The following is a 12020-nucleotide window of genomic DNA, read 5'->3' on the forward strand; positions in this document are numbered from 1 at the left end:
AAATACAACTATAATATTTTTTACTTATTTGGGACACTCTGTATCTTGTAAAAATATTTTTAAATTGTAGCTCTAATAGTCCTTCAACGAACCACAAACTTACAATTTGTAAAAATCTAATCGTTTAGCTACAATGCTCCGTGTCGTATGTGGTGAACAACCCTATATATTCCATTATTTTTAATGTTATAAGATTTCTTAAAGCATCTTTGCAGTGCAAATAAATTTGTATCCTGGCACAATGTTTTTTAGAATTGTTTACTTTTTCAAATTTAGTACTCGTATTTAATTTTATAATAAAAATAAGTTCTACTATAACGCCCCCTCCAGAAACGCTTTATTACATCAGTTAATGATTCGAACCATTTCATTTCAATCATAATCTCATTTTAACGCTCGTATTTCATTTCTTCACCCTTCCATCTTTCCCCTTTCCTTCATCATATTACTGCCGCTATCTCCACGTCAGCAATCAAATATATCCCCTACATTTCACCACACTATATTCTTCAGAGAAACAAAAAATATATCACAAATATTTTGATAAAACTGTGAAAACATTTACCTTCAAACACTACCTTATTACTAAAACTAACTAATAAATTTAATTTCCCCACGTGTTAGAATAACTGATAACTCTTTATGTTATCAGGGGCGCGTATACGGGAGGGGTAATGAGGGTAATTACCCCTCTCAGGAAGTAATTTATAAATAAGGTAAAATGTGATATAAAATAAAATGGTTTTAGAATAAATTAATAATATCAACCAGAAAAAAATTACGATTCAAATTTAAAGTATTCTACAGGGTGCGTCCGAAAAGTGGCTCACCCCTATAACTTTTTTTTCATATAAAAAAAACGATATTTGGTATGTTAGTATATGACATAAATTAGGATTGATTGACGTATTCAATTGTTTTTGGTGACTTCCTGTTTCACCGGAAATGGCTACAACTTTTGATTTTTAACGGCACCCTTGGTATATTTCTATTTTATTCGATAGAATATCACACTCAGAGTAGAATGACATTTCATAGGTCAACTTTTGACATTTTCGCATATGGTTTATTTGAAATTGTAACATGCGGTTCATAACGACAACTTGCCTCGAAATAACCAAGTGTGTGCAGGGCCGGCGGAAGGAAAATATTGAGACCGGGCGAGTACCCTATCTGGCGCCCCCCCCCCCACCCGCCTTAACAGTTATTATAACTAGTGATGGGCAAAACTGTTATTTTTAGATAACAGTTGAAACTGTTATAGTTATTTATAAAAAACAGCTTAACAATAACAGGTTTCTTTATTTTATTGCTAAATATCTGAAAGAATATGAGGCGGTCACCGCCAGGCGTATTAACGCAGTTGCAACAATGACGTGCTCGGTGGTAGTATTTCCAGGGTGTCATAACATTTCTAAATATCGATTGTTATCTAAAATACCTCTCTAAAAACGGGGGTTGTTTACAAATAAGCGCTGTTTACAAATTGCGATATAAAAAAGCCAAAATGCCGCCACTCGTCTATATCTATAAATTCCGATCTACCTACGCCCTACCCCTCGATCCGCGTAGATTCTGAATTGCGTAGCAGTGTACAGGGTGCATCTCACTCGACGGGCGAGAAGCTCTTCGTTATGATTTTACCATTTGCGGTCAAAAAATAGCAATATAAGAAAATGTGTAGTATATTCTTCATAAGTAAACCAACTACACACTAGAGTTCGAATTAATTTTACACTTAAACTAGCATGTACAGTTTGACAAATATAGGAAGAGACTTGGGGATAGCACCGGTCGCGCACACGATAGAGAGAGAACGCATTCGGCGGAAGAGAGATGCAGTTACGCTACGAAAAATCTGATTGAAGCAAATTTGTGGGATGTCCACTGCGCATCGGGGGGCGTCTCTTATTTTATATTTCTCACGTCTCTAGCTATACTTGTTAAGTTGTACCCGCGACTTCGTTCGCATCGAATTATTAATTTGTAATGGTGATGATAAAGCAAAGCAAGAATTTCCATTAACATACAAACTGGATAAAATTTTCTCACATTTGCCAAAAATATGCTTTAAACGTCGAGCAGTTTAAGCAGAATCGTGGTTAATCAATTACTCAACTTTTTGGAACACCCTGTATTATTTTTTAAAAAATTTCAAAATATGTAAAAAAACAAAATAAATTATGCGTGTCCAATCGTTTTCCCGAAAGACTAACCGTTTTTTAAATAATAAATATTGTAATATTTGAGGGGCGTTTTCACCCTCTTGGAATTTGAGATTCGAGAAACCCCTCCTTATCGCACCTCTACACCCCACAGTCAATCCGTTTACCAAAAATCAGCTTTAAACGTCAAGCAGTTTAAGCAGAATAGTGATTACTCAGTGGTCATATTTTATGAAACACCCTGTATATATTTTGTAAAAATCTCAAAATATGTAAAACAACAAAATAAAATATACGTGTTTAAGAGTTTTTTCGAAAAACTCACCAGTTTTTAAATAAAAAATATTCTAATATTTGAGGGTGGTTTCACCCCCTTAGAATTTGAGTTTCGAAAAATCCCTTCTTATCGCACCTCTACACCCTAAAGTCAATCCGTTTTCCAAAAATCAGCTTTTTACGTCAAGGGCTTTAAGCAGGATCGTGATTAATCAATGACCAGATTTTTCAAAACACCCTGTATACATTTTTAAAAAATCTTAAAATATTATTCTGAAAATTTTTCAGAATAAATAAATACTTAAATATTGAAACTTAATAACAAAGTATTGAAACATACAGCGCCATAATATCTCGACCTCCGCCCGTTATGCTCGTAACAGGTTGAAAAACAATATGTATCTAAAACAACTGATGCGTTATTCTCCAACCTGTTTCAAACCTCCGATTATCTCGAACGCCGTTCTGTTATGCTCGTAACAGGTAAAAAAACAACATAGCTAAAACAACTGATGCGTTATTCTCCAACCCGTTGCGAGCCTCCATCGACAATCGACCGATGCAGCAGCGCTCCTTTCCCACTCCTGTTATCTCGACAGCCAGGCGTTATGCCCGCAACTGTTTCAAAAAAGCTGCTTCTTTTATATCCTATTATTTTTAAGCTGTTGTCAGCCCAACACGACGCGCCGCGCCGTAGCGCATACCCCACTCCGTTGTCCGTTGTATCTCGCCGCCTGTATCGATGGTTGTCGAAATAATAGGTTTTCCATCCATACTAGTTGTTTTTTGGAATTGCTTCGAGCAGCATCGAATTTCGTGGCGGTGCAGAGCGCCGACTTCGTTTCACGAACACTCGATCTCTGCGTGTCGTTATTTTATATCTGTTATTTTTTAAAAGCAGTAACGGTTGCGTTATGTTATTTCTAAATAATTGTTATAAAATAACAGATAGTTAAATAACAACCCATCACTAATTATAACTCTCTTTTTCCTTCAGTCCTTCAGTCATATACAACTACAAACTAAGCATATGTATGCTACTTTAACAATAAATTTTCACTTAATGATACTTCAAAATTCTTCTCTTCGTTTAATCTTAGTCTGCGATTGTTGTTTTTTCTACACCGGTCTCGAAAGTGACTCACTCCTATAAATTTTTTATTTTTTTTAGATAAAAAAACGAGTTTTGGTACGTTCGTACAATGACATATATTAGGTTCGATTGACGTATTCAATGGTTTTTAGTCACTTCCTGAAATTACTAAAACTTTTGATTTTTAAATGCACCCTCGGTATATTTCTACTTTATTCCTATGGAGTATAGAGGTAAGGAGAAACAACTCCGTGCATTAAAAAATGGTCAAAAAAAGGGAAGAATTAGGATGGCGCTGCTGTAGCAAAAACCTAAAATTTAAGACATGCGCCGAACATTTTTAGAACAGCTGATTCAAAAGACATAAATATTTGACGTGAATCATATACGTGAAGCCGCGGGTTTCAAAAAAATACAAATTTATTTTTATGTCACATGAAATAAATTACAGATTTTTATTCAGCAGCAATAGACTAGGCTCTTTTTTTATTGCTCTCATAAGTTATTTCGCAAATGTCATTCAAGACGACGAAAACATTATTCTGATCGTTTTAGCTTAAAATTAATGTTAATTATAATTAAGAAAAAAATTATTTAAAGTAATAATTGGTGATGGGTTTAAAATAAATATAATGCAGCTTTAAAATAACTTCATACCTACATTTATTTAGTATAAAAGTAAGTCAACATGTGGTTTTATTATCAATTATTCAGAAGCAATAGACTGAGCCTCTTTTTTATTTTTTCTCATAAGTTATTTCGTAAATCCACAAACTAGGTTAGTCTGTGGTAAATCTCATTCAAGATGAAAAAAAGCTTTAGTTTAATTAATTAAAAGTTTTTAGTTTAAAAATTAATGTTAATTATAATTAGGAAAACTTTATTTAAAGTTTAATTGATGATATGGGATTTAAATAAATATAATGCAGGTCAAAAATAACGTAACACATTTTATTTAGTATAAAAATTAAGCCAATATAATGTAATTTTATACTGTACAAGTATTTATTTACGTTTTGCCATCGTAGTTGCCATTCATTCAGAATAGTGGATTTTAAATGTTCGATAGTCGGATGGCTTAACTACCTTAATATCAACTACTTCTAGACAAGAATCGTGTGCAGTATTATCTTCTTTTTCACTCCCAGCTATTCCAACATGGCTTGCATGGCTTGGGACGTGGAATAATATAATTTTATAGCCCTTCCAGATCCTCATGTCTTCCTTGTAGTTCACCCAATAGAATCGTTCTCGCAGCTTCCTCCCAAGTTGGTAGTTGCTATTCATTCAGAATAGTGGATTTTAAATATATTTGGTAGTCGGATGGTTTAACTATCGTAACTACTTTTAATAATTCTTTTTCTCAATTCTTTGCACTATAATTTGCATCCCACGTATTGTAATATTTTCCTTTGAATTTCGTTTCCTATTGTCCCACGGCTTGAGACGTAATGTTATAGCCCTTCCAGATCCTCATGTATATTCCTTTTCCTTGTAGTCCACCCAATAGAACCTTTCTCTTAGCTTCCTCTCAAGTTGGTAGTTTCCATTCATTAAGAATAGTGGATTTTAAACATGTTTTGTACTCGGATGGTTTAACTACTGTAACATCATAAATAAATTGTATACCAACACATAATGGCCAAACTTCAACAGACTTTAATATTCATAAACCTCATCAGAAGAAAATATTTTTTGATCCAAAGTTTTTTTTTTCGTTATTAGAATAAATTACCTGGAATTTGTTAATTCATTACAACATTGAATAAAAGATGCAAAGTGTTTATACATACTATAATGGATAACTCTTCATTTAAAATTATGTGATAGATCTGCTTGCTTGTAGGATCTAGACTGATAAACTCAATTTCTTTTATTTATATAACCAATAAAGTAGTAATGCTGAAATTTTGTTTTTGATTTGTGCAATAAGATCCATTATTTCCATTATTTGATGCTGTTATTGCTCTACAAAATGTTGATCTCTATCAAGGGATGTTTATGTGTATAATATTACTATTTATGTGTATAATAATATTGTATGATCGAAAAAACACGGCGTGCAGTTGGCTTGGAAATGAACATCTCGATGACATTCTCCATATCATTTTACATATAAAATGACAGCAATCTTCATTTCATAGGCATCGCTGACGCTGTTTTTTATTCAATCAAATTGTACTTACGTATATAATATTCATTTAATGGTTCCTGTTTTAGTTGCTGGTGTTCATATTTTGGTTTTTTATTCTGTTGTTGCTCTACAAAATGTTAATATTTATGTGTATAACATTACTCTTTCTTTGTATAATAATACTTATGTGTATAATATTCATTTAACGGTGCCCTTCTTGCTTGTTGCTGTTGTTGCAACTCAGAATTTAAATTAACCTGAGGCAGTAGGTAGAGCTTCATCCTCCAACATTTTCCTATGTAAATACTGCAAGTGGACAGTATTTCTGATGACAATTTTATCATAAACTTTAACATCTTGTTCTTTAAAACGAAACTGCCATACCTTATCTGTAGATTTCAAAGCAATATCTAAATGCTTTTGACCATCGCTGTAATCTAATTCTTGTTTGAAAATCAATACCTAATATTATCCTGATGATTTTGATTTTTGATAGATTATTAAAATACAGCACTTACAGTTAACTATATTTCTTGAAAGTACCTACAACTTTATTTATTTCCTACTTTTATTTGTTTAAAAAAATGCCAACAATTTGTGCATGTCTGTCTAACTTTAAAATCATTAAAAATAAATTTTATTCAGGTTGTAACTTTATAGAAAGGATTATAAAAATATACTTTATAACATGTATGTCAATAATCTTACGAAAAATGTTTACTACACTTTTGATTGACTCTAATTTTTACATATAATACAAATAATACAAGACAATACTGAATTATAATTATGTATTTTACAGGCTTTGCCTTTGTTCTTTATTTTTCCATCAGCTATTCAATCAACTTCGCACCACACACACTTTAACCATTGTTAAATAATAAATAAAGCACAAAATATTGATAAACAATAATTATTTTATATTCTAAAAAATAAAAACAAAACTTTTTTTGGGTAATGTTTGGTTATATTTATTTTTATTCTCTTATCTATGGTTACTTTTCATTTTTTAGATTTATGCGTTTTTAGCGCCACTGTGGTCATTTGGCGAACCCTTATTCTTCCCATTTTGTGACCACTTTTTCAATAAAAGTCCCATAAGAGTTATTTCTCCTTACCTCTACACTCCATATTTATTCCAAAAGAAAATGACATTCTGAGTAGAATGGCATATCATATGTCAACTTTTGACATTTTCGCTTAAAAAAATCGTATTTTAAATTTTAATCTATAGTGGCAGGGCTGTGTTAAAAATAAACAAATTATAGGGGGATAAACTTCTGAGACGCACTCGGTATATAGAGCATAAGAAATAGAATTCCAACTTCGGCAGTCTCGTTCTGCTATAAGATAAGTAATATTTGAAAACATAACAGTATTTAATTGCAAGCAGTTGCATTATTTTTTATTATATTTTATTATTAAGAATTTAAGAAAAATTTCCTTTCTTTTTTACAAACAATTACATATTTAGTGCAGAATCAGTATTATGATCAGACAGTTTTGTCAGCTGCAAAATGAGGATCAGCCGATCAGTTTGAGATACATTTCTTTGTATGATTCCTCTAATGAGAAAATTCTACGATTTTGCTACCATTTTCAGTGTATTACTACATATTCAATCCGGAACAATCAAAACCACCAAAAGATTGATATCTTTCCCACTACTATTAATAAATTAATTTAATTAATGAGGCAAACTTATAAGTTTTTTTTTTGATAATCAGGATATCAGGATCCTCTTCAGCTTCTTGCGAATGAATATTTCCCCATATAACTTTAGGGCATATCATCAGCCATTAATAATAACAAATAAAAGGGTGTGGATAGTAGAAAAGTGCAATTTTGAGCGGTCAGTCTAAAACTGTTAATTTTGCTGGCCCTTGACCCAAAACAGTTTGTTTAGAAATTTATAAAAACGAGAATTATAGATAGAAGGATTATTTACAAAAAGTTGTTAGCTTTTGAGTTATAAAAATGCCACGAACATATCCGATTTATATATTTTTTATTTAATTTTGTTTGATATTCTTCCACAAAAATGAATTCGCAAATCCCAGTTTCGGATAGAGCACTCAAAAAACATATAGAATAGAAGAAATCAAAACTATCCCAAAGCTTTCGTGCTAAGGATTTTTTTGAGAATAATTTCAGTAAACTATTAATAGGATACATCTAGGATATAGTATAGTGTTTATAATGTTTAGTCAGATATTCTTCCCTATGTGGTGTGGTAATAGCTAATGTGTTAATGTGGAAATTGACAGTACCGATTAATTATTGAATTGGTTTACTATTTGTTTAGATTACTGTTTTTAAATATTTTAGTTGCAGTTGTGGCGCCCCTCGTTTCCGGCGCCCCGGGCGGCCCCCGGCCCCCGGGTTCGCCCGGCCCTTCCGCCGGCCCTGAGTGTGTGGTACCAAATTATTCATAAAAAATGCTTTTTCCAAATATGCTAATACGAAGAATATTAGACGGTCAAAACTATTTTTCCAAGGCTCCTTTATTAAAAATTAGGGTTTTTAGCATAGCCATGGCGTTTTAGAATGAAATTTAAAATGCGATTATTTTAAAGCGAAAATGTCAAAAGTTGACATAGGATATGTCATTCTATTCAGAGAGTCATTTTCTATTGTATAAAGTAAAAAAATACCGAGGGTGCCGTTTAAAAATCAAAAGTTGTAGTCATTTCCGTTGAAACAGGGTGGGATTCTTCTTCTCTGAGTCCAGCTTCATTGTTCATTGAAGGTTGGCAACAATCTCGGCGAACTTTTGACGATCTTGGGCAGCTCGAAATAACGAGTGTGCATCCATACCCGTCCAATCTCTGATGTTTTTCAACCATGAATGTTTCTTTCTACCTATACCCCGCTTGCCCTCAATTTTTCCCTCCATTATCAATTTTAACAGATCATATCTACTTCCACGCATTATATGACCCAGATAGACTGTCTTACGTTTCTTGGCTATGTGCACTAATTCTCTTTCGCACTGGGCTCGCATCAGCACCTCTTCGTTTATAACATGTGCCGTCCAAGGTATTTTGAGAAGTCTACGAAGAATCCACATCTCAAGGGCTTCTATTCCGTTAATGGTGTTAACTTTTAGAGTCCATGATTCACAGCCATACAACAAAACCGGGTGTACAGGGTGGACCATTTTGGTTGTTTCTATATAGTTTTTCGCTATAATAAACCGTTTTCGAGTTATTTACATTTTTTCCCAAAAAATACCAAAATTCAAGATGGCGGCCGATTTTTTTTGATGACGCACACATCGGACAAATGGGGACTTTTAGTATGTTAATAAGGGTTACTAAGGCTAACTATTTCCAATGGTCGCAGCTTTCTAAAAATTTTTGCAATTTCAACATGGTGAATGTCATAAATGCACTGGGGTATTATTATCTAGACGGAGTTTGGTTTGGCACCGTCTCTGCACGCCGGCGCAGCTGCTAACAGCATTTCGAATGTGTATGTTGGTTACACTTTGCAAAGCCACAAAAAAACTATCTTTTGACTCTTCTAATGTTCTATTTGCATTTTGATAAATTTCGTTTTTCAGAAAGTCCCAGAGAAAGAAGTCCAAGGGAGTGATATCAGGTGACCAAGGTAGCTATAATTAAACTATTTTCTGGCCTTTTAAAAAGGGCTGGGTTTAATTGCTCGCGCTCAAAATACCGCTCAAGATATAAATCAGCTGCCATTTGCTTATGTTTGTTAGACTTAATATAACATATTATATTTCTCAAAATTTTCAAAATTACTCATTTTTTTATTATTTAAAATACACACACTTCAATCTGTTGAAATGAAATGTCACGCATCCATCAAAGGCATGTCCCGATCACCATGACAACCATTTACTTTGTTATTCGGCGCGGCCTACTACAATATTTTAAGAAAAATTTGAAATGTTGAGGTTAATAGTGAAAATAAATATAGAATGTTATATATTTTCGATAAGCTCATGCCAAGCTGAATCTGGAAATTTAAAAATATACAGAGGGTTATATTTAAAAAAAAACAGAAGTATAGTTAATATCTAAAAAAATATTTTTTTCGAAAAAAGTCTGACCACGGCACTGCATTCTACACAGAAAAGTGCCTTTAGAATGTATAATTCATTTTTGCGTAGTAGCTGAAATAAACAAACTATCGAACATCTTCAAAAAGTACAAAATTTGAGAATCCCCCTGTAGCTTCGAAACCTATCAAGACAGCCACGATCCGTTTGCGGCATTGTGATTTTTTCAAAAAAAAGAACCCGAGACTGCAGTATCAAAATTTGAATATTTCTTACGGTTTCCTAGATACCCTATAGAAACAACCAAAATGGTCCACCCTGTACATAGCACTTCACAAACCGGTATCTAAGACTCAGACTTGGTGTGGCATTACACAGTAATCAGGTTAAAAGTGGCTCTTGCTTGCTCGATTCTGGATCTAATTTCTATTTCTGGATCTAGGTTGTTGCAAATCCAGGTCCCCAAATATTAGAATTTTTCTACCACTTCTATTCGTTTCCCATATATACTAATATCTATGGACGGCTCTGGGGTTTTTGATATTATAAGTATTTTTGTTTACTACCACAATTTTTTTCGTGGTAGCTAGAGGGCGCTGTTTGACGTCATAACAGATATTGCGCTTTTGCGTCAAAAATTTAAATAGGAGGCTATATTTCTCTTTGCACAGTTAAATAGAGCACAAAATTTCCAAAATATCAGCGCAAACTGCAACTTTCTATCTTCTCTCTAACCGGAGATATTAAGAGAACAAATCATGTTAGGCTGCCGCTTAGGATTATATAGTCTAAAAATTATAGTAGTAGGCTAGGAAACAAAAAGAGGTAAATTGGTTACGTCAAAATATCAAAACATATATTTTAATTTCATTTTAATACCGTTTAATTATTATCTATCCATGTTTCGAACTTGATTCGACCCCATAAAGTAAAACCCAGGCATATTGTATTCGACGACCTAGCTGGCCATGGAAATATGCCGCTCCAGCGTCTCTATCTACTAAAATAAATGCTATCCAAAAAGACCCACACATTCATAGCAAAATAAGCGGCACCACTGATTGCCTCAACTACACCAAAGGCATACATGCTGATGAAATTGCAACAAATGCAATTTCATCATGATGGATCCCCGAAGGGTAAATATCTGTGGATTTCTGGTGTACACCTATATGGATTTCCGTGGATTTCCATGGATGTCTGTGATTTCTGTGGATTTTCATGGATGTCTGTGGATTTCCGTAGATTTCCGTGGATTTCTGTGGATGTCTATTAGATATCTGTGGATTTCTCTAGATGTCGTTAGTAGATTTCCTGACCAAAATGTGTACACCAGAAATCCACTTTTGATAAATAAATCCAAGGAAATCCACAGAAATCCACAGAAATCCAAAGAAATCCATAGAAATCCACAGAAATACACAGAAATCCAAAGAAATCTAAAGAAATCCAAGGTAATCCACAGAAATACACAGAAATCGAAAGAAATCTAAAGAAATCCACAAAAATCAACCGATATCCAAAAAATATTAGATTGCATTTTAAATAGTAATATAATAATATAAAGTCGATATAGTATATTTCAGGAGATTTCTATATGACATATGACCAAAGTAATAAAAAAATTGAGAGTGAGTTTTTTATGCGAATAAACGTCTATTTCACTTACTATTAATATTATGCGGTGATTAGTATTAGTTTAAACGTCAAAATGAAATAAAAAGTAATAGACTTGGGACCATTTAAGCTGCAGTTTGACAGAATTTGTTATATAGTAAGTCATCAATACAAAGGTCTCTTTGAATGAACAAATCGGCAACTTTAATTGGTCCTAATTTTATTATACTTTATACTGTATACTGAAATAGTTTTATTTCATATTTAACAAATAAGGATATTTTTATAGTATACTAGGAGAACACAACGAATATAATAACAAAAAAAAGAATAACAAAAACAACAGGACCTTTGTATTAATGACTTACTATATAACAAATTCTGTCAAACTGCAGCTGAAATGGTCCCAAGCCAAAGACTTTTTATTTCATTTTGACGTTTAAGCTAATACTAATCACCGCATAATATTAATAGTAAGTGAAAGAGACGTTTATTCACATAAAAAAACCCACTCTCATTTTTTTATTACTTTGGTCATATGTCATATAGAAATCTCCTGAAATATACTATATCGACTTTATATTATTATATTACTATTTAAAATGCCATCTAATATTTTTTGGATTTCGGTGGATTTCTTTAGATTTCTTTGGATTTCTGTGTATTTCTGTGGATTTCTTTAGATTTCTTTGGATTTCTGTGTATTTC

The 12020-nt window shown here is 32.8% G+C and overlaps 1 long non-coding RNA gene across 2 annotated transcripts; it reads right to left on the minus strand.

Annotated features, from left to right (window-relative positions):
- Positions 1-5443: 5443 nt before the first annotated feature.
- On the minus strand, positions 5444-6431 carry LOC115888600. 2 transcript variants are annotated; one of them, XR_004051283.1, is made up of 3 exons: positions 5852-6431; positions 5721-5795; positions 5444-5502 (listed from the first exon to the last, which is right to left on the minus strand). It is a non-coding gene; the product is annotated as an uncharacterized LOC115888600 (long non-coding RNA). The 2 variants fall into 2 exon arrangements; XR_004051284.1 differs by having other exon boundaries at positions 5471-5519.
- Between the last annotated feature and the right edge of the window lie 5589 nt (positions 6432-12020).

Source organism: Sitophilus oryzae, unplaced genomic scaffold (assembly GCF_002938485.1).
Source record: "Sitophilus oryzae breed Bouriz unplaced genomic scaffold, Soryzae_2.0 scaffold_802_pilon_pilon, whole genome shotgun sequence".
In the NCBI taxonomy this organism is placed as follows: domain Eukaryota; kingdom Metazoa; phylum Arthropoda; class Insecta; order Coleoptera; family Curculionidae; genus Sitophilus; species Sitophilus oryzae.